This window comes from Eleutherodactylus coqui, chromosome 3 (assembly GCF_035609145.1).
Source record: "Eleutherodactylus coqui strain aEleCoq1 chromosome 3, aEleCoq1.hap1, whole genome shotgun sequence".
NCBI classification, from domain to species: domain Eukaryota; kingdom Metazoa; phylum Chordata; class Amphibia; order Anura; family Eleutherodactylidae; genus Eleutherodactylus; species Eleutherodactylus coqui.
Genome location: NC_089839.1, coordinates 28,033,250 through 28,057,795, shown reverse-complemented (window position 1 = coordinate 28,057,795; position 24,546 = coordinate 28,033,250). Strand labels below are relative to the sequence as shown.

General features: G+C 43.8%; 2 pseudogenes; both read left to right on the top strand.

The window, feature by feature from the left end:
- LOC136620109 (oocyte zinc finger protein XlCOF7.1-like) overlaps positions 1-24,546 on the top strand; it is a 99,518-nt pseudogene that overhangs the window by 26,468 nt on the left and 48,504 nt on the right.
- LOC136619655 (gastrula zinc finger protein XlCGF57.1-like) lies at positions 1,186-5,519 on the top strand (annotated as a pseudogene).

Sequence of the window (24,546 nt, the reverse complement as noted above, 5' to 3'; positions counted from 1 at the left end):
ATAGTCAGTTGGAGTGCAAAACGTGTGTCCCATTATTACTATCCATCAACCAGTGGCGTCACTACATTTCATTGATAAAAATAATAGTAAATACAATGATTAATGGATCAGGATGGTAACAAACAGGAGTAGATAAAGAATACATTAACCAATTTAGGTCTTTTAAGAATGTTTTTACAGACACATAGAACCATAATACCCTCAGAGGTGATCTTCTCTTTCACCAAAATCTGCATGAAGTGCAAGGAGTCTGTTATTGACGCTTGTTCCTATTTCTCCATAAATTGCGTCAATCGCAATCTGGTTGCAGGTGCAATGTCAATCCGTAGACCATTCTGTTTCTAATATAGCTCTCCAAAGTCGCTCAGCTTCCATGGCATATCTTATGGATATGGCATTAATATCTCAATGGGAATACTTTTTTAAATCTCATTACCCTGAGGGAGTCTTAGAGAAGAAGGAAAGGGTTGCATATCAGCACAAAATTTGTGATATATAAAAAAAGACATAGAACTATTCACATCTTTGTCAGAAAAAAAAAAAATCACACTCCTAGAAGGAGTCATTCGTTGCAAAACTCAGCATGCAGTTACATCTCAGGCAGATATGCAAAGTATTAGAGTTGTGACCTGATTAGATGAACGGTCTTGTTATTTGAGGCCCTAAAAGTGGTCCCACCCTCGACCTATATAAAGGCTCGCAGAGGCTGTTTGTGTGTTTTTGTTTTTTTCCATTTGTGTAGAACTTTGTTGACCATCAGATGCCTTTACGACATATGAAAGAGATTTTGGACAGTTAACAGAGTTTGAGAGGATGTGCATTATTAGAATGAGAGAAGCTGGTTGTTTTTATTGACTTAGAATGGCCCAGGTGCCATAAAATAACGAGGCTGTTGGGAGACGTTGGGACCAGTGGTTGTGTGAAGGCATGCACCCAAGCAACCAGGCTCAAGACGCCCCCGACAGACCAACAGTAGAGAGGATCATCTGATCCCCTAACAAGCTTGAGCAGCCCCAATTGTTTTATTGTTTGCCCTCTAGAGACAGGTGAATCCATCATTACAGGCCCTTGCATTTGTCATAACTATTTCCAGGTGCTTGGCTAAAGGATATTTGCTCTAACAATGCCCATCATGTGTATTGCCTTTGACACCCACCCACCATCATCCCCATTAGTAGTGGCATCATGAACAACAAAACGGGATTGCTACGGTGTGGAAATGGGTTGTCTTCAGCAAGAAATCCAGATTTAGTTTGGGTACGAACGACAGCCATGTTCATGTCTGAAGACCTAGGAGTGGGCACCTCAATCCTGCCTTTGCTGCAGAGCTGCGCACTGCCCCCACTGCTGGTGTGATGGTCTGGGGGCCATCGCATATGACAGCTGATCGCCCCTAGTAGTAGCAAGAGGGACAATGACAGCTCAGTGACCTATTCAGGACATCCTGCAGCCATGTGTGTTCCTCTCATAGCGGCTTTCAAGAGGCATTTTCCAGCAGGATAATGCTTGGCCACACACACACGGTTGTTACAGGAATGCCTCCACAACATTGTCACACTTTCATGGTGTGTCTTATCACCAATAGAACATGTATGGGACCATCTAGGATGTCAACATTGACAGCCTATAAGTTTTCATGATCTAGAGTCCTCGTTACAGCAAATGTGGAGTGATATACGGCAGGATACCATACAGAACCTGTGTGCCTCCATGCCCACAAGTAACACATCTTGTATTCAAGCTAGAGACGGTACAGCAGGGTACTAGAGCCTCCATGCTCACCTGTATCACATCTAGTATCCAAGCTAGAGGCAGTACAGCAGGGTACTAGAGCCTCCATGCTCACCTGTATCACATCTAGTATCCAAGCTAGAGGCAGTACAGCAGGGTACCAGAGCCTCCATGGTCACCTGTATCACATCTAGTATCCAAGCTAGAGGTGGTACAACAGGGTACTAGAGCCTCCATGCCCACAAGTATCACATCTTGTATCCAAGCTAGAGGTGGTACAACAGGGTACTAGAGCCTCCATGCCCACAAGTATCACATCTTGTATCCAAGCTAGAGGCGATACAACAGGGTACTAGAGCCTCCATACTCACCTGTATCACATTTTGTATCCAAGCTAAAGGCGATATAACAGGGTACCAGAGCCTTCCCTCAAAGGGTCAGTTTTCTGAAATAAATTATCCTTCTGCTCTGATGTTGTAATCACTTACTTATATCAATGTTACAATGACACAAAGAAAGTTTCATTTAATTCTGACAACTCCTTCTAGGGGAGAGATTTTGTTTTTGACAATGAGTGTATTTTGGACGTCAATGAATATATACCCAGCTTTACATTTTGCTTACATGTCGTTGACCACTTTTGCAATGTGGAAATAATAGATGATTAGAGATGAGCAAGCATACTTGCTAAGGACAATTTCTTGATCGAGCATTGTCCTTAGCGAGTACCTGCCCGCTCGGGAGCAAAGGTTCGGCTGCCGGCGCGGGTGACAGGCGAGTTGCAGCAGTGAGCAGGGGGGAGCGGAGGGGAGAGAGAGATTTCCCCTCCGCTCCTCCCCGCCCACCGCCTGCAGCCGAATCTTTGCTCCCGAGAGGGCAGGTACTCGCTCAGGGCAATGCTCGATCGAGCAATTGCCCTTAGCGAGTATGCTTGCTCATCTCTATAGATGATATTTTAAAAGTTACATTTTAGCTATCTCTACCTACTAGAGATTATGTTCTGCGATCTTTACAGACAAAGTGCTTACAAATACTACGATGTTTTTGTTTGTCCTCTATCTCTTTCATATATTTACTAGTGATTTACTTATCATATGTTATCCTGTTTTTCTTTTATTTCCATTTTAGTAGGTTTCCTTGCTATTGTTTCAATAAAGCTTGATTGGTTAAGTTAAAAACAAATAGGGCAAGAATCATTATTTGTTTTTCTCCAGGTGAAGACTGGAGTAGAGGCCCCCAGGAACATCGCGTATCTCCATATGAAGTAGAAGATAATACCACACAACCTAATTCAATAACCTCTAATGTACTCTTAGTCCTTAACAGCAAAGATCTATCCGCTGATGGCGCTAGTGACAGGAAACCTTCACTGATCGGCAAAGAAAGAACTCGTAGTAGACAGGGAGAAATATCTTCATGTGGGACAAATTTTAAAAATGCATCAAATCTTTCTTGGCACCGGAGAACTGACCGAGATGAAAGGCAATTCTCATGTTCACAATGTGGGAAACATTTTCGTCACAAAGGAAATCTTGTGGCTCATTTAAAAATTCACACAGGAGAGAAGCCATTTTCATGTCCTGAATGTGGGAAATGTTTTGCCCAGAAATTTAGTCTTGTTAGTCATCTAAGAATTCACACAGGAGAGAAGCCGTATTCATGTTCAGAATGTGGAAAGTGTTTTGGCCACAAATTGATTCTTGTTAAACATCTACGAATTCACACAGGAGAAAAGCCATTTTCATGTCCTGAATGTGGGAAGTGTTTTAGACAGAAAGCAGAGGTTATAGTACATCTGAGAACTCACACAGGAGAGAAGCCTTTTTCATGTCCTGTATGTGGGAATCATTATAGTCAGAAAGCACGTATGATTAACCATCTGAGAGTTCACACAGGTGAAAAGCCATTTGCATGTTCAGAATGTGGTAAATGTTTTAGCATGAAATCGGATTTTGTTATACATCAGAGAACTCACACAGGCGAGAAGCCATTTTCATGTCCTGAATGTGGGAAATGTTTTAGTCAGAAATCAAATCTTGTGAAACATTTAAAATGTCACACAGGTGAAAAGCCATTTTCATGTTCACAATGTGGGAAGTGTTTTAGCCATAAAGCGAATCTTGTTGCGCATCTGAGAACTCACACAGGGGAGAAGCCATTTTCATGTCCTGAATGTGGGATGCATTTTAGCAGAAAATCAAATCTTGTTAAACATCAGAGAACTCACGCAGGGGAGAAATCATTTTAATGCTCAGATTGTAGTAAATGTTACAATTGTGGAACCTCATTGTAGGATCTGCTGCCTAAGACCGCTTTCAAAGGAGCGTATTTGAACTGTATTGTGGACCAGAATATGTAGCTAATGTAAATCTATATATCTACTGATGTAGCTGTATTTATCATAGCTGTGTTTCAAAAACCCAGCATGACCTTCTGTTATCTGTGTTTGCCTCCATTTTTGCATTTTATTAGTTTTAATTTCTATTTGGCAAAAATGGATACATATTTGTCCTGCAGAAAAGAAATAGTTCCTGCGGAATTTCGGCTGTAGAATGCAAGCTGAAATTCTGCGCCAACATATAATACAGTGTAGAGAATGGGGATTTAGGAAATCCCTTCCACTTTTATAGTGGATAAAAAATCAGCAGTGAAGATAGTCAAGCTGCAAACTTTCACATCCGCAGCATGCTCTATTTGTTGTGGAAATGCTACAGATCTTCACAGCAGTTATTCATACATTATAATTAATCTTGCTATGAAGATCCGCAGGTGGATTTTAGTGTGGATTTATTCCATGATGTGTGATCAGGCTCTTGGGATGCCTTCTGATGTATAACTTGCCCCTTACAGGAGCCATAGCATAACAGGACGGTGCAGGCAGGACTTCTCAAAGGACCTGTGCCAAACAATTATAATGCTCAGATTGGGCAAACCCAAGACAATCTGAGCAGAGATAAATACTCAATCTGTCTACTGAGCTGAGGAATGCAACAGTTTTATGATGTCTTTTATCTCTAATTCACGTAGAAGATGGTAATAGACTGCACATAGAAAAAGATGGAAATACTACCTCTGCAGCACCACTTACTGGATGGCAACAGTCTGCAATCAATTTCTGAATTTTTATGAGAAAAATAAAAAACAAACAATGATTGGGAAGAGGACACCAGTCTTGACATCCTTCAGACCTTTTATATTCCCCACTTATGCAAGAATCCCGAGCTGAAGCTCATTCTATTCTTGAGGGTATCAAACATGGCCATAAACTTATACTCCGAAATTCTTCTATGACGCTGTGATTTGAAGTTGCTCTTCAGTCGCCCCTTTTACTCTCTCCTTTAACGCAGCAAACAAAACTGTCATCTGATAATGATCAGTATTACGGACTGTTTTATTTTATGGTCTATTTCCCATGAGTTGGACTCAACAATAAGGAGACTGAGGAATGAGACTTCATTAACTCCATTTGTATTTTACTACAGAGAAGTGTAGCGTGTACAGGCACCCATAGGAAAACATTGGACCCATTGGATCTGGATTAACCTCTGAACAATCAAAATGTTTTGGGTCTATGTGACCTGACGCTTTTTAGAGATTTACCATATTGGGTGATGCAAAGTAAATTTTGCCTATTTTTTGTGATGCGTAGGTCTGTTTTTTTTTTAGTAAATTAAAAAAAAGGGGGTTTTATGTACTAGAGGTTGATGTATGAAAAGTTATAGGAAAATGTTTTTTTTGTGTAGTTCTTTGTTAGTATAAATTTGCAAATGTTAAAAATAAAGTATGAGAATGGGTTAATTATTATGTTTTGGTCATTTTGATTTATAACTTGTATAGTCTTACATTACAAGACTGGTGTGGTGTGTGGTTTTTTTTTATTGGTAATTTTTTTATATATCTTTTCCTAACATGTTCCCCAATACATCATAAAAGGCATTTCTATTTAGGAGTTTTCCACTATAATTGGGGCATCTATGGGAACCCCAGTTACAGGTGAAAGTCTGCCCTCTGTATCTAGTACAGCTGCTTTGGGTCTGCTTAGATGCGGGGGGCGCTTGTCAGTCATGTACTTACTGGGTCCAATAGAGGCAACTGCACTGCCGATTCCTTTGTTCACTACGTATTGCTCATTGAGTTTTATATGAGCCGGAAAATATGGAACAAAGCTGTCTGACAGCCAGGCACCTGTTTAGCTACAGCAAGTTTGCATTTACAATAGTGTATGTTTAAAAAAAAAACAGGACCCCACGATGTACATACAGATAGTCCCCTACTTGCGAACATTCGAGTTACGAATTTCGCTAGATACGAACTATCTGTCCTGCAAAGTATGATGTAATGCCATGGCATTACATCATACTGTGCAGGGAGCGGAGAGGCTTCTATCAAGCCTGATAGAAGCCTGTCCGGTCAGATCGCAGCTGCTAGGCAGCCGGGGGCCTTCTGAAAGGCCCTAGGGCTGTCTATGCAGAGCGCCTATCAAGCCGTGCGCTTGATGGGCACTCTGCATAGGCAGCCCTGGAGCCTTTCAGTAGGTCCCCGGCTGCCTAGCAACTACACAGCGTCCCGCGATCTCATCGTGGGACACTGTACGGGCCCCCTGAACGTCGGGTGCAGGCTGTTTCTTACAGCGGGCACCCGGCGGCAGCAGTTCTGACGAGCTGCGCCGCTCGTCAGAACTGTTAACACTCTAAATACCGCTGTCAGAGCGGTATTTAAAGTGTTAACAGTTCAGCCGAGCGGCGCGGCTCGTCGGAACTACTGCCGCCGGGTGTCCGCTGTAAGAACAGCCGGCACCCGACATTGTATGGAGCGGGATCCACCCGCGATCCCGCTCCATACAAGCATTTGTTCGACTTGCGAACAAATCGACTTGCGAACGGGCTCCTGGAACGGAACCTGTTCGCAAGTCAGGGACCATCTGTATATGGTGCACTGACAGATTTATCAGTCATTGGTCGCTCAGGAAGGATGCAGTGGGCTTGTGAGCCACGCCTGCTCCATAAGCAGCGATTGATGGCTGTTTCACAGCTGAAATCTGATTACAATTGTCGCATTTGGAGTTGGCACCAATTGTAGCTGTTTTAAAGGGGTGGTTAATATTTTTATTTTATGTTGGGCCCCTCCGGACCACTCCCTGTTCATTATTGCTACATTCGTGCAGGGCTCAAGTACAGAGCTCCCCAACAGGCCAGATCTAGATGTAACCTATGTCTGCAATGGACAAATATAGACATGTATAATAACACCAAAATGTATGGAACACAAAATAGGGCAAATAACAGCAACAGATACACTGGGATGGGAACACTATCCCTAACCAATATAGCAGGGCCATTACTCCAATAGGGGCGGCCGCACAGTAGGAACACAGGAGGCTGAGGATAGGGAAGATGTTTATTAATGCAAATGGAAATAGCAATGTATATAACACAGTATACGGTAGAAGTGAATAAGCTTCACACAGAATTTATAGACAGAGGTACTTTGGTGAGATAGCGGACTGCAGTCAGCTAACAACTCAGGCAGGACACTAACCAGCGCCCATGTAGAGGCGGGCCCGGAATAAATACACTTCCGCTAAATATACTGTTAGTAACCATATTAATAGTTTATAGAGCAATATGGTAAATGTATTTCTTGTTCGTCACTCGGTTTCTGCATGCAGAAAACTGAATGAAAGATCAGCCTATGTAAAATCATTGTGAAGCCCTGTCTGGCATATGTGCCCAACAGTTCATTCTATACAAAAAGGGCCTTTAGATAAATTATTCTCTGAGTGAGGCATGTTTTATCTTGTTTTGATTTTAAGTGTTTTCAATTCTTCGAGTTCTTAATAAAGTTTATATATGTTTGTCTATGTTGGTGCAAATAATTTTTGCTATGATACGCCTCTGGGATTCAAATTGGTTAGAAGTATATACGGGCCAGGAAATAACTTGTCAAACCACACACGACTTGATGTGGTCAAAGTTATCTGTCTGTTCATTGATAGGCATCAGGTTTTATAGGGGCACATATTCAATTACAATACTTTCAATCTATTATAATTCAGTTATTGCCATTGGTCAAAAGAAACCTTAACAAAATATGAATATGCAGGATAAGGAATGTTACATCTAAAATGCCAACCAGACGCATGCAGGCGCAGATTTGATCATACATGATTAACTTCTTGGAACGGTAAATCTAAACAATAGGTTGTTTAGAGAGAATGTTTAGGAACATATGTGAACAGTTAGGAACATGTCAGTTTGCCTCGTCAGCCAGTCTAAATGCCACAGTAGCCATCTTCTGGAGCAAAAGCCTCACTGAGTTACTCAAGACTTTTATTAAATAACCATTTAATATCCATAAATCCTCCAGAATAGGATAAAAGAATACAGTGAAAAAGAGGCATAGAAGATGGCTTCTTGCTTACAAAAAGGCTACACATAAGATAGAACATGGAGGCACATTCATTTCACTAGCATCTATTATGAGAAGTGTGCATTTCCATTTTTATGTATTTTTTTCTCTGTCATAAAAAATATATTTTATCAATATGCTCACTGTGGATCCAGAGAGTTGAGTATCTGTTCTTTATATCAGGGATTGTACAGATGTTTTGGGGGTAGTGCATTCCAGAGGACCGGTGCTGTTCTAGAGAGGTCCTGGAGGCGAGCATGTGAGGTTCTGTTACGTCCGCAAATCACGTGCTGGAACAACACTTGCAATTATGTACAATAATAGCCCAAAGTGCAGCAACTGAAATAAACAACTCAAGATAATTGGTAAGTCTTTCCCTAAATACATGACGACGAGGGAGAGGGCCCTGCCTAGCAAGGCAGACGGATCACTTTGATAGATGCGGACCTGCACTCGTTTCTAGGACCTTAGTAACCCTACTTGGCCTACAAAATAAAGAACAAAGCAAATCCCAAAATAAAACACCATATTTAGCTGGTTGTGAAGCCGCAGCATATGGAGCCTCTGTTTACGTCACAGCGGAGACCACGCTGTCTACGGGAGCCACTTACTACCATTTCAAACTGCACTTTAGCTCAGTATCCAGCCCAGGTAAACAGCAAGCTAATCACCCCTAGTTGTTACTACATTACGTCAAAACTTCTGAGCCAGAAGGTGCAGAACCAAGCCTAAAACCCGCACCAGACTTAGTCAATCTGGCAGCAATCTCAGCACTGCTGCAACAGTACCTCTCCTTCCAGAAGGGGCCCCAGGACCCTTAGCACAAGGTCGCTTAGGATTCAGCCTGTGAACATTTTTAACTAGTCGGTCCGCATGGACGTCTGCTGCCAGCACTCACGTCCTCAGGACTATGGTTACGCCACTGCAATAAATGCTGGAGAGATCTCCTAACTAGATGAGAGTCCAGTATGCAACCTACCTCAAAGCAAACATCTCCATCCACCACAAGCGGTGAAGATGAACCACAAACTTTTCAACATAGATTTATGAAATACGCTGATTGTCATTGAACTAGGAATCTCCAAATGAAAAGACTCTGGACCAATTCTTTCCATGATTTTGAATGTACTGACGAATTGTGGACCCTACCTTGATTTTTATGTTCTTAGTAGACAACCAAACCAAATTCCCCACCAAGAAACTAGTCTTCTCCGAACATCTGTTATCCATCACCAGTTTAAGATTTTTAGCCGACGTCCCCGTAATATCCAGCGGTCTAAGGTTTAGCGCAAATTCAGGCAAAGGCCTCAATCTCTCAGCAGGAGAATTCCATGGTGACTTAGTCTTGGCACAAACATCACAGGATGCAACAAAACTGAAAACATCCCGTCACAAAGATAGCCACCAAAACCTTCTTGGAGTAGCTTCTGGGTCTTATTGATTCCTGGCTGCCCAGCTAACAAAGGATTGTGTACTTCAGACAGTACTTGTAGCCTCAAATGGACAGGAACTGCCTTCCCGCTGGCAACCCTGCTGGTGATAAATCCTGCGCATTACGGACCAGTTCCTCCACCCTAGGGAAACCGCTGATACCACCACCCACTCAAACAATGGGCGTGGGAAATTATGGGAAGGAAACTCCTTGAACCAGCATCAGCCTTAGTGTTTTTACTGCCTTGTCGACATGTAACAAGACAGTCAAAATGCAAAAAAAAAAAGCAATGACCACTGCGCCCGTCTAGGGTTAAGTCTCTTAGCTGACTCAAGGTAGATTAGGTTTTTGTGATCCATAAACACCGTCACCTTATGCCGTGCTCCTTCCAACCACTGTTGGCACTCCTCCAATGCCCACTTAATTGCCAACAGTTCTCTGTCACCAATGTCATAAATGCGCTCAGCCAGGAAAAAAATTGCGTGAAATGTAAGCACAAGGCCGAAGATCTTACAATGTATTAGTACCTTGGGATAGCACTGCACCTACCCCCACATTTGAGGCATCCACGTCCACTACAAATGGTCTGGACAAGTCCAGTTGTACTAAAATTGGAGCCACCGCCAAACATCCCTTCAATGTCTGAAAGGATTGCCCCTTCTTGTGAAAACACATCTGCAGAGACAGACCAATCTTCAGGTAACTCGGCTCGCACAGAAGACACTTCTACCGAAATACAACAATCATTACAGTAGGGGCTCCACTTAACGTCTTCTCCCAATCTACTACAGGATTATGCAACCGCAACCAGGGCAAACCCCAGACGATTTGCGCTTAAAGAGATTCCATTACATACAAAGTGATGACTTCGGTGTGAAATAATCCAATTTTTAAAGAAAGGTTTGGTACACAAAACCTCAGAAACCTCTGAGACAATAGAGAGGTATCAATGGCAGATATGGGGATGGGGGAATCCAGAGGTTTTACCTCTAACCCACACCACTTGACTGTGTCTTGATGGATAAGACGAGTATCTCAGTGGGAAGTACCAGCCTGGGGGACGACATCCAAGCAATCATAGTCTCCCTGGCTGAGAGTTATGGCGAGGACAATTTTGCAGAAAATGTCCCGTCTGGTTGCAGTGGAAACACTGCCCTTTGCCTTGACCCCACTCTCACCGATGAGCATTGCCAACCAATGAACTCAGTTGCATGGGTTCCTCCCCATACGTAGGTAGGGATGTCTTCCCCGAATCCGTTTTCCTACCCTAAAGGCTAAAGACATGGCTGCACCAAGGCCTTGAGGCATTGGATACCCCACCAAAAGGTCCTTAATGTAATCTGCTATGCCGCAATTAAACTGACTCTGACTGAGACTAAATAGAAAGACCCTGCATTGCAACCAGCAGTAAAATTCAGCACAGAACTCCTCAATAGGAGAATCCCCCTAAGGTAAACCTCTGAGCTTCCCCTCTGCCAGTGAGACCCTACCAGCATCATCATAAATTAATCCTAAGGCCTCAAAAAACGATCCACAGAGCGCAAAGCTTCAGAAGAAGGGAGCAAGAAAACTAACCATGCCTGAGGGGCACCCTGCAACCTGAAAAGAATGATTCTCATCCTCTGGAGCTTATCACCTGAGGACAGGGGGCGTAGGCTGAAATAAAGTTTGCAGGACTCTCAAACAAAATTTTTTTAACATATCTCCAGAAAAACAATATGGAAGATCGATCATAGGCTCCTTAATATAAGTCTCCAGGACATGTTGCTGCTGTTTGATATCAGCAACCTCCAGTGCCAGAGCCTTCAGCTGACAGGATAACACCTCAATGGGATTCATATTAACAAAGGTAAACAATATCCCACCGAGTAGGTACACCGTACCAAACTTTTTTCATTATATATAATTACTAGCTGATATACCCGGCTTCGCCCGAGTTAATTTGGTACTGGTGTTTATCTGGTGTTCACACGGAAAATCTTATGAAGTCGTGGTTACTTTAGAGATACAGAGGAAAAAAATATGTTCACCATTTTGCACCTCATGGAGGTAACCATGCGACGTTTCCTTTATATAAAATGACACCAGGAAGTGAGAGAATTAGATTACGTACATAAAATTTGGACACTAATTCTTTTGCGCATAGAATTGAATAATGGAGTTGGGACCCATTAGCTTTTCCTATTTATGACATAATCAATGCTCGTGCCAAATTCCCCGTTTCTATGACACCGGAAAGTGAGAAAATTACATTCCGCATGTAAAATTTGGACACTAATTCCTTTGCGCATAGAATTGAATAATGGAGTTGGGACCCATTAGCTTTTCCTATTTATGACATAATCAATGCTCCTGCCAAATTTTGAGTTTCTATGACACCGGGAAGTGAGAGAATTAGATTCTGTACGTAAAATTTGGACGCTAATTCTTTTGCGCATAGAATTGAATAATCGAGTTGGGACCTATTAACTTTTCCTATTTATGACATATTCAATGCTTGTGCCAAATTTTAAGTTTCTATGACATTGGGAAGTGAGAGATTTAGATTATGTACGTTAAATTTCGACGCCAATTCTTTTGTGCTAGAATTGAATAATCGAGTTGGGACCCAATTACTTTTCCTATTTTGGAGATCACTTTTTGATGAAATCTTCTATTTATTACCATTGATCCTGTTTGAGGGTTATATCTATATATGTAAAGATGAAAGCCCTCACTGACTGACTCGCCAAAAGTTCTCCAATTTCCCGATGTCGTAGAAACATGAATTTTGGCACAAGCATTCTTTAGCTCCTAAATAGGAAAAGTAAAGGGGTCACAACTTGACTAGTCAATGCTAAGTGCAAAAGTATATGAACCCCTATGCAATGTAACTAGAGATGAGCGAGCGTACTCGGAAAAGCACTACTCGCTCAAGTAATTTGCTTTATCTGAGTATCGCTGTGCTCGTCCCTGAAGATTCGGGTGCCGCTGCGGTTGACAGGTGAGTCGCAGCGGGGAGCAGGGGAGAGCGGGCGGGAGAGAGGGAGAGAAAGATCTCCCCTCCGTTCCTCCCCGCTCTCCCCTGCAGCTCCCCGCTCCGTGCCGGCACCCGAATCTTCAGGGACAAGCACAGCGATACTCGGATAAAGCAAATTACTTGAGCGAGTAGTGCTTTTCCGAGTACGCTCGCTCATCTCTAAATGTAACTAATCTAATTCTCTAATTTCTTGGCACGACTGTTATTTACGTCCTAAATAGGAAAAGTAAAGGGGTCGCAACTTGATTATTCAATTCTAAGTGCGAAAGTAAGTGATCCCCTATGTAATGTAACTAATAACACATGTGCACCACACAAATGTGAAATTTGCCATAACCATTCTTTACACCCTAAATAGGAAAAGTAAAGGGGTCGCAACTTCAATATTCAATTCTAAGTGTAAAAACTGTGCAAAAATCCACGATCTGTAAGAAAGTTCTTTTCTCAGAAACCATAAAGCCTAGGAAAATAATTTGCAAAATGAGAAGAATCTTACTGACCTCTTTGTGTATATACTGAAGAGAATATAACTGACCTCTGTGTTTGTATATACTGAGGAGCCCTTCAGCCTAACATAATATGTTACTATGAGTATCTAACTTACCTCTATGTGCATATACTAAAGAGAATCTACCTCGTCTCTATGTGTATATACTGAGAAGAATCTGCCTCACCTCTATGGCCTCCTTCCCACGAACGGATTTACGCCGCGTAAATTCGTGGCAAAAATCCGCTGCGTTGCCTGCAGCTATTAGGTTCTATTGAACCTAATAGCACAATGCTCACGATGCGGAATTCCACCGCGGAATTTCGCCCCGTGAAATCTCCCGTCCTCACCCGCAGCATGCTCTATTTGCCGCGGGTGTACGCGCTGACGGCTTCCATTGCAGTCAATGGAAGCCATCCGTTCACGCTATCTCCCGCTGTAACACAGCGGAAGATAGCGTGAAAACGCTTCCCCGCCTACCGCCGCCGCGTCATGTGAGACGCCCACCGTGGGCGGGGAAGCGTCTTCACGCTATCTTCCGCTGGTAAGTATGGGGTCTCTGGGGGGCGCCGTGACGGGCTTCACTGCGGAATATTCCGCAGCAGAGCCAGTCACGCTCGTGTGAAGCCGGCCTAAGTGTATATACTGAGGAGAATCTGCCTTACCTCTATGTGTATATACTGAGGAGAATCTACCTCATCTCTAGGTATATATACTGAGAAGAATCTACCTCACCTCTATATGTATATACTGAGGAGAATCTACCTCCCCTCTATATGTATACACTGAGGAGAATCTACCTCCCCTCTATATGTATACACTGAGGAGAATCTACCTCCCCTCTATATGTATACACTGAGGAGAATCTACCTCCCCTCTATATGTATACACTGAGGAGAATCTACCTCCCCTCTATATGTATACACTGAGGAGAATCTACCTCCCCTCTATATGTATACACTGAGGAGAATCTACCTCACCTCCATATGTATACACTGAGGAGAATCTACCTCACCTCTATATGTATATACTGAGGAGAATCTACCTCACCTCTATATGTATATACTGAGGACAATCTACCTCATCACTTTGTGTATATACTGAGGAGAATCTACCTCACCTCCATATGTATATACTGAGGAGAATCTACCTCCCCTCTATATGTATACACTGAGGAGAATCTACCTCCCCTCTATATGTATACACTGAGGAGAATCTACCTCCCCTCTATATGTATACACTGAGGAGAATCTACCTCACCTCTATGTGTATATACTGAGGAGAATCTACCTCACCTCTATGTGTATATACTGCGGAGAATCTGCCTCACTTCTATGTGTATATACTGAGAATATAAATGACCTATGTGCATATACTGAAAGGCTATAAAGTACATAAGGAAGAGGCCATGGACTGCATGCCTTTGAAGGGTTTCTGTAAAAAAAAAAAAAAAATTATACTCACCTGTGCCGCACGGGGCCGGTGACTGGGAACCTGCAGGTCTTCTCCTCTCCCTCCAGCAGCCATCCAATCGCAGGGCAGAAACTGGCAGAGTGCCAGCTTCCGCTTCTGCTCCAACCACTGCCAGACAGCAAGTACTGCCGCCCGGGACATTGGTCGACGTGTCACAAGTGACACGTCGCCCACTGACTGGCCTGGCCGCATCTAACACCTGCCACCCTCAGGAGAGTCGACGTGATTGTGCATGCGTCCCCTTTCCCGGCGTGCATGCACACTTGCCATCAACTCACCGAGGATGGCAGAGGTTAGACACGGCCAGGCCGACGGGAGCACGAAGGGCCACTGAAGATGATCCCGAACGCGGCACCTAAGCAATGGAAGGACCAAGAACAATGGGATCAGGTGAGTATGCTTTGTTTTTTTACCTTTTCTGTTTCCACAGGTTAAAGTGATGCAGGACAGCATGGAGGCGGTATAATTTTTTTTATTTTGCTGACAGAACCCCTTTAAGGCTAAGAAGAAGCTGCAACCTTCAGTCTGTGGGTAAATTTGAATAACCCCTTAAGGCCACATAACTTAAGTGTACATCCTGGTTGCAGGGTACTCAACACAATAGGGCATACACTTAAATCCTGTGGATATAGTGAGATTAGAAGAGATCCCACATTATTCGGCAGTGGAAGCCAACTGTCACTGATAGGCCTCCGCCTGCAATAGTGGGGGTGCATTGAGACAGCGACCCCCGCTGTTAACCCCTTCCCTGCCACAATCTATGTAGATCAGGGCATGTAAAGGGTTCACAGAGGGAGCGCTGAGGATTACAATGGAGGTGGGTGGGGCCTCCTCTCAGTGTAATCCTGCCTGTGCAGGGTGGGCAGGAGGTGAACTGTGGCTATTGTGAATGGTGGCTCCTGTGTGCTCTGCACATAGGTGTCTCCTCTCAGTGTAAACCTGCCTGTGCAGGGAGGGGAGGAGGGGAGCTGTGACTATTGTGAATAGTGGGTCCTGTGTTCTCTGCATATAGGTGTTACATGTGCTGCTGGGATCTTTAGTACTAAGGTTCCTAGCAGCACAGCTCCTCAGGTGGTAAGGGTTAATTGAGCTGGCTGGGTGTGGTATTCTCCAGCAGCCAATCCCCTTTAGCCTGCAGCACATGTAGTTGTTGCTGGTCTTGTACTGTTTGGATGTATCTGTTTTGTTTCCCACTCAGATCTGTGTTGGCATGTAGGTTTGTTGTGTCACTCTGCTTCCCTAAAGATGGTTTGGACACCTGTAGTTCTTGTCTGCAGCACATGCAGCTCCCCTTTTCCCTTCCCCTGACAGCTGCGGCCTCCAAATGTCTTATGTCTTGCTCTGTGTGTCAGTTGGTGGATCCCTGACACAGTTCCGTATGTCGGGCACGGTGTTGACTGTCTATTCCCCTGGTATGAGGACACATAGACTTTCTGTGAGTTTCATCTGTGTGCATGTGAGTTCTGGGTGGAGTTTGTGTGGTTTGCACTCTACGTTGTAGTCTCCTGTGAGTCTGTGGTGGTACAGTCCGTGCCGGTAGAGTCTGGTGTTCTGTACGGTCCTGTTTCAGCTTGCTGTGTGACCTGTGTTCTGTTCCTGTCCTGTTGCAGCTTGCTGTGTGATCTGTGTTCTGGTCTGCCCTGTCCTGTTGCAGTTTGCTGTGTGATCTGTGTTCTGTGCCGCTGGACTCCTGGTTAGTGTAGGGACTATAGCGGTATAGCCAGGAGGCGTGAAGTGGCCCGCTAGCTTCCACATTTTGATCAAAATGTCAACTAATACCTGGTATTTATATATAGCTTATTACCTGTTACTAGTGGTTGAATTTTGGCTGCGGTATGCTGTGTTTTCTGGCTCTGTGTGTCCTGTTGTTCTGTCCCTGTCATGCGGCATGTGTATGTGTCCTGTTCTGGTGCGTGGTTCCTAGGAGCAGCTAGGGCCCAGATCCAAAGACCGCTGGGCCGCCCTTTATCAGGGCGATGTCCCCGCTCAGGTCCATATCTTCCCTTTATCAGGGCCATATCATCCCTCCCTGTAGTTCAGGGCCAGTTGTTTGAAACCATTGTGCGTGTATCCCTCATTTGGTAATGATCGTGTGGGCCCCGCGCTTAGTTGCTCAGACGATCGTAACAATAGGTGTCTCCTCTCAGTGTAATCCTGCTTGTGCAGAAAGGAGAGGAGGTGAGCTGTGACTATTGTGAATGGTTGGGGTGCCGACAACCAGTCGCCGCACTGTCAGTGTTACTTGTCATGGGACGGGGGTGGGGGCTATCTTTGTTTCACAGTGGAGCAGCTGAAGGAGATTACTCTCCCCACTTTGAACTCTCCTCCTGAATGAAGAGTGTGTATAGACAGTCTCTTCTGGCCAAGCCCTCTCTAAGTACACTGTACAGCAGGAGAACATGCTATACTGTAGAGGGACTTATAGGGGGTGGGACCTGGGTGGTGAGAAACTATAGAGATGGGCGTGTCGTGGGCGGGGCCAGGAGCTGAGCAAGGCGAGGAAACCCTGCTTTTTCATCTCTATGTGTCTTGCTGTCATCGGGAGCACGCACACAGAGGGTGGGAGAGCGCAGGGCATTGTGGGAAGGCAGCACAATGGCGCCATCTTTGAAAGCTGCATTGAACATCAGATATCAAAGTAAGAAACAGACATTACAACTGATATGCCTGCCGGTTTGAGCTCCTGTATGCTGTGTGTTATGATGCTTGGTGAAAGGGAAGCATCATTTTTATTTAAAAAAATTCACCCCGTGTGGCAGGACAACCCCTTAAAGGGTAAAAAGTGAGGTGAGTGGGAGGGGTGGCACATTCTGCAAAGGGACATCAGTACATGCAGCCTGAGGAGAATCTAATGCTTCTCTATGTGTATACATATTTTATTCCTCGGTTCCTCTTAAGTACCAGTGACTTCAAAAAAGAATTCTGTGCGAACAACAGGTAAACACCTATATCAAATTAACTCCAGCAAAGCCGAGTATATCAGCTAGTAGATTATAACGAGGTCTGGTCGGTTCCGGACGAAAAAGTCTTGCATCCATGGCTTTTTCATATGTCATTGCACGACGGATCGGCGCCGCACGCTCTGAAGGGAGCCTCATAGAGATGTGCTTCACCAGCCTGCGGCCATCTACTTTACTGCTGGGGGAAGGTAATGAGGAGACTGACAACAAGGAGAACCGAGGGGAGGAGTCTACTTACTCATCTCACTGTGTGCTGGAGGTAAACTAACCTGTCTGCTCTAGTGACTGCTGGACCTGTGATGATGTCAGGGGCATGTGATCTGCACTTAATGCTGTGGAGATGCCACGTCTCTATCATGTGACCAGTGAAAGCTGAAAGGTCCTTTAGCTACTAACATTACACCATCCATCCCATGTATATAACTGGTCACATGACTGTGACATCACCAAAGGTCCTGTAGCCACTAAGATTTAGCCCATCATTACCGAAGCTCCAGCAGCCACTAGTCTGCTCCTCTGCAGGTCAGTGCTGGTCGGGGTGCCTTTGACTTGTAGTCCGCCCCTCTTGTTTCTTTATTTACCACCAGGCAGTTTTTCTGTCAGTGTAATTCAGTGAGTTTTAGGCTCTCGGTTTATTATTGCTGCAGAGATGTCAACCCGGGAGAGTCCTTCACAGGGCGACACGCAGCAGCAGGTTGGGACTAATGGGAGGGGCCTTTCCCTTGGTTGTGGCATAAATTGAAGGGCAAGACTAATATATTCAGAAATTCTATATTAAAGGGGTTTTCCAGGCAGTGATTGATGTCAGTGCCAGAATACACCAGGGTCGGAGTGATAGCTGCTGCTCCAACCCCTGTGTAGTGGCCGGTGCTTGTAATTATAGGTAAATTCGTGGGAGCTGTGCCTGTAATTACAAGCGGCGGCCACTACACAGGGGTTGTAGCAGTGGCTTCCGCTCTGACCGGGGCTGCCTGGGAAACCCCTTTAACATCAAACCCCAGATCAGGCCTCTAAATTCATTTCCAACACAGACTCCCTAAATATATTAATATAAAATCCTTAGAAAACTTAATATATCAACATAGTGATAGAGTAACATAGTAAGTAAGGCTGAAAAAGATACACCTCCCCCCCTTCCCCGAGAAGCGACCAGATGGAATGAAACTTGATTGTGTGATTATAATGTTGATATAAGTAAGGGGTTACAATATCAGAGCAAAAGTGTAATTTATTGTGGAAAACGGACACCTTGTAGGGAGGCTCTAGCACCCTGTTGTACCGCCTCTAGCTTGGATACAAGATGTGATACGGGTGGGTATCTGGGATCTAGGTCAATGAACATCGGGTTTGGAGGAACATATGGACAATGCTGCTACAGTGTTAGAGTCCTATAAGAAAAAAGTGGAACAACTTCACACTGAAGTAGAATTCCTTCATCACAAGTTGGATATTCTTCTGACTATCCTCCCACACTGCCACGATGTTAAAGGAGAACTCATTCTCCTCCGGCACCTTTAAAACATTTAGAAAAAGTACCAAAACATGGGCTTTACGGACCTGTTCCTCTAAATCTAGTGAAACTGCTGACACCATAACCCCCTTAAAAGGAATAGGCAGCGGAGGTTCCTCCAAAACAACCTGGGACAAAAAGCCTAGCGAGAGCATCGGCTTTTACATCTCTACTGCCAGGACAATGACGTAACTACAAAGTCGAAATGAGAGAAGAATATTAACCATCGCGCTTGTGTCGGATTAAGTCTTTTAGCTGACTTTAAGTAAATCAGGTTTTTGTGGTTAGAAAAAGCAGTTATCTTGAGCCTCCTTGAGAAGATGGCGCTACTCCTCGAAAGCCCACTAGATTGCCAACAGCTCTCTGTCACCAATGTCGTAATTTTGCTCAGGTGAAGTAAATTTTACATTAGAAAAGAACAAGGACAAAGATTATGCAACATATCAGTTGGCATCAACCTCCACCTTGAAACCTTTGGAAGAGTCCAGCTGCACTACAACTGGAGCCATCGCAAAACATCTCAAGGCATGGAACGATTGTAAATTAATGCCCATGGGGACCATCTACAAGGAAAAAAAACTGCCTTTCTTTGTCAGAGGTTTAACCACCACCAAAAATCCTCTAATAAATTTTCGGTAGTAGCGAACCCCAGAAACCTTTGAAGAGCTTTCACAATTTTTCAAGTCCTGCATGTATGAATATTAGTGTAGGGACCTACTACAACGCAAGGAACCGTGAAGTGGTTAGTGGGCTCATGTATCTTGGCCAACATCCAACCAATGCCTTGCATTTATTATCTATCATTTACATGCAGTGTGGCATTAAGACTCCAGGGGGAGCCCAGGGTGGTAGTACCAATGTGGTTTACTGAGGGAAATGCAGGGCAACGCGCCGAATTATCATGGCGTCATTAATAGGTTGCTAGTCTGCATGGTGAACTACATATATCAGAATGGTCTGGCACCCTGTATCCACTATGTGTGGGAGTATACGCCAAGCATCCACCCCCCTCATTATCAGGAGGCAGTGTGAGTGGTTGTCTTATCGGTGCCCTCACAGGTGTTATTGGCTCTTGCATTTGGTAGTCAGCTACCTGCATGGTGAGAGGAGGATGCATCTATATGCACTCCTCAGTCAGTAAGTAACGGCCATTTTCTGTGATTGTTTTTAATTTTTTATTTCCCCTTCTGTGATGTAGTTTTCAAAATGGGGTCAATTGTAGGAGGTCTCTGTCGTTTTGGCCGCTCAAGGACTCTAAAAGTGAACTATGGGGCCTAAAACGCCTGGAAGCAAAATGTCTATTCTGAAAGCCACACTGTTACTTTCGGTTTGGGCCCTGTTGTGCATATGGACATATTAAGGCCACAATGTGTCTGTTTCTGAACAGGGGACAAACGGGGGTATCCATTTTGGGGAGAAAGTCTCCATTCTTATGTGTGCTGTAGAAAAAAAACCTTTTAAAAGGACATAAGTGCTATGAAAATAAAAATCGTAATTTTTTTCCTTTTGCTTTGCTTATATTCATTTAAAAAACTGTGGGGTCAAAATACGCAGTACACCTCTAGATGAATCTGTTGATGAGTCTAGCTTACAAAATGTGGTCATTTGTGGGGGTCTCTGTCGTTTTGGCCGCTTAAGGACTCTACAAGTGAACTATGGGGCATAAACGCCTTCAAGCAAAATGTCTGTTCTGAAAGCCACCCACTGCTCCTTTCAGTTTGGGCCCTGTTGTACATACAGACAGAAGACTAGGGCCACAACTGGAATCTTTCTGAACACAGGACTAATGGGGGTATCCATTTTGGGGTGCAAATCCTCATTTTCATGTGCATTAAAGAAAAAAAATCCTGTCTTTAAAATGAAATATTTGCAAAAATATGAAATTTTATTTTTTCTCCTCTTAATTTCATTAATTCCTGAAAAGAATCTGTGGGGCGTCAAAATACTCCTGACCACCCACCCCTCAGTGAATACATTAAGGGTTTTATTTTTTAAAATAAGGTCATTTGTGGGGGTATCTATAATTCTGATACCTATGAGCCTTTGCAATCTTAGCTTGGTGCAGGAAAACAAAATGTTCCTCAAAATGTTATTAATGTTAATATTGTACGTCTCCTAAATGGTTAAAAAAAACTAAAGTTTTTCCAATGTGCGTCCAGAATAAAGTAAACAGATAGAAATATATATCTTATCAAAAATTTCTATACTAGGTTTGCACATATTTGAGATATTGCAGTTGGAAATGTGAAAAAAATGACAATTTTGTCAAAACTTTCCCAATTTCAACGCTTTTAATAAATATACACAAATTATAGCAGTCTATTTTTACTGCCTAAATAAAATACAATATGTGGCGATAAAACAATGTCAGAATCACTGAGATATGCAAAACCTTTACAGAGTTATTCTATGTTAGGCCTTAGACGGGCGTTTTTTCGCGCGATTTGCGCATGCGATTCGCGCATATATAGAACCAATGGTTCGCTATGGTATCGGTCACATGTCCACTTTTTATGCGGATATGCGATAAATTATAGGACACGACGATTCGCAGATCGCGCCTATCTGCGTTCGGCGTTTTATGTGCGCACCAAAATCATTTTTTTCGCCGGTTAGTCTAAGTTTCATGCGCATTTTGATGCGCACGGCGATTTTTCTCCGGTCAGATGGGCGTTTTGCTGCGACGATTAACGCAGCTAGGTGCAGATTTTTCCCGCGATTTTTCGCCCCCGGTCACGCGATTTGCGCATGCGCATGCGACATACGATGCGCAAATCGCGCGAAAAAACGCCCGTCTAAGGCCTTAAAGTGACACATGTCAGATTTCCAATATTTGGCCTCATCATTAAGATGCAAACAGGCTTGGTCACTAAGGGGTTAAAATCATTGTTCAAGCAAAAAGTGCATGATGCCCGCATTTACATGTAACAATTATCGCTCATTTTCGGTCATTTGAATGAATTTTGAGCAATAATTGTTGCGTATAAACGGGCCTTAAGACTGTGAGGCACAGGATAAGCAATGAATTTTTAATTTTATTAGCCATACCACAATAAAACTGGCTTCATATAACAAGGTCATTCCACTGAGTTTTTTTCGTCAAATCGCAGAATTTACACAGAAATCCTCAATGGAAGAGTCTCCCTGATCTAAAGCTCTGTGTTTTTCCTCTGCCAGCAACACCCTATCGGGATCATCATAGATGAAACCTAGAGCAGTGAAAAAACTATTCACAGAGGACAAGGCTTTAAGGGGATGGAGGTAAGGAAAAATCCCACGCGTGGGGATCCTCCTGTAGGCCGATAATGATGATGCCCACCTTCTGTGACTCGTCACCCAAGGAAAGCGGATGTAACCTGAAAAAAAAACATGCAAGATTCTAAAAGAAACAAAATCCTGCCTGTCAGCTACCTTGAATTTATCCTCCCTACTTGAAGTCATGAGAGCTGGTTGCCGCTGCTTAACCTTAGCGACTTCAATTGACAGCGCCCTTAGCTGGTTTGACATAACCTCAATGGGATCCATACCATATATAAGCAAAGATATCCCACCAAGTAAGTGAAGGCTGTTTAATCTATCACGTCCAATCTGGATGTGATGGATCTGGAAACCTAATAGACTGGCGGGCTGTGAACAAACAGACTGAAAGTGCACACAAAACAGTGGTAAACAAGAAAGAAAACAGACGCAAGGGAAACCCTGTCCCTGTAAACCTATACGCAGATAACCTGCCCTAACAAGGGCGAACCTGACCACGTACCTAGGCCACTAGCAGACCCTAAGTGGGAGAGGAGAAAACCACATAAAACAAAATATCCACAATAATAACCTCAGTACTTAGCTTTGTGAAATATCAGGAAACCAGAAGATCCAGCACCAAACTAACTTCCACCAGGGAGACCGAATTAAATAGCAATGAACTAAGCACTAGGCCAGGTTGAATAGTGCTCCCAAATTACCCACAGGTGAGACCAAGCAAGTCTCACCTAAAACCACTCCCACCAGAGCCAGACGATGAAAAGAACCAAATCCAAGACATGAACTAGATTACTGGAAATGAACAGATCCCAGAACCACCGCAAGAAAAGAACTCAGCACAAAACAGTACAGTCTAGAGTATATAATTTATTATTTACATTTAACCCTTGTGAAGGTTTAAATGTAGAATTAAACTTAGGCCTCTCTCACACAGGCGTTTTTGTACAGCGTTTAGCGCTGCATTTTCAGCGCTATGCTAAACGTATACACAGTACCTGCCTAATCTTCTTTATACATGGCCCCATATACAGTGAGCTGCAGTATTCTGTATGTTTTCACACATCACTGTCATTGCTGGCGGAAACTTTTTCAACTGTTTGTGAATACTTAAGAAGATGAACTACCAGAGTGCCGTCATCTAACATGGACTGATGTAAGGTGGAGATAAATTATGTTATGGTCAGTAATCTGTAAATAAGACATCTCCATAGTACGCTGCCACTAATCATCTATAATCCCCTAGTAGTGAGACCCTTCATGGAAGATGTTCTTGTCTCTCTCAGGTTCCTTAGGCAAAGGACTCACAGATAAAGACAATGGTCCTTTCCATCAATGACCCACCAAGGATGGAGAAGGGCAGAGACCACATGGCTGCCCGGATAATAGACCTCACCCTGGAAATCATCTACTGGATAACTGGGGAGGTGAGAGCTTCACATGATGTCACTTTTATCTCTAGTAATAAACAGGGGAATGATGGGAAAGGTGAAGGATTCTTAGCCTCCATGTAGTGATCAGTGTCTCACCATCCACAGGATTACACGGTAGTGAAGAAGTGGTCTGGTGAGTGTGTTTCAGGAGGACGGAGCCGGACCCAGAGCCCCATCACCCAGCCTTCACCTCATTCACTGATACATGAGCAGAAGATCCTAGAACTTACCCAGAGGATCACTGAGCTGCTGACCGGAGAGGTGAGCGTTGCTGGGAATGGGGGACATTATATAATACCGCCAAGGGAGGAGGCTGGAGGATGACTGTATATTGTGTGTGTCAGGTTTCTATAAGGTGTCAGGACATCACTGTCTATTTCTCCATGGAGGAGTGGGAGTATTTAGAAGGACACAAGGATCTGTACAAGGACGTCATGATGGAGGATCAGCAGACCCTCACATCACCGGGTAAGAGGATACCTTCATTGATAGTAGAGGACAGTTTTGAGGGTCGGCTAGTCTCGCCATCATCTGATCATCAGATATATAATGTATTCAGTCTCTGGTTATTTCCTATAGATGGATCCAGCCAGAGAAATCCCCCAGAGAGATGTCCCAGTCCTCTATATTCCCAGGATTGTCCAGAGGAAAAGGAACATGTCCCACCGGATCATCAGGTAGATAAAACTGAGATTTCGGCAAATCCTCTACAGACTGATGTAATAGAGCTTTCTCCTAATCTTCTCCGGCAGCAGTGTAGTATACTGTGTGCTCTATTGTTGGTTGTGGTCGGTAGGAGCTACAAATGGTTTCTGGTTTCATAAAAGAAGCCAGGATC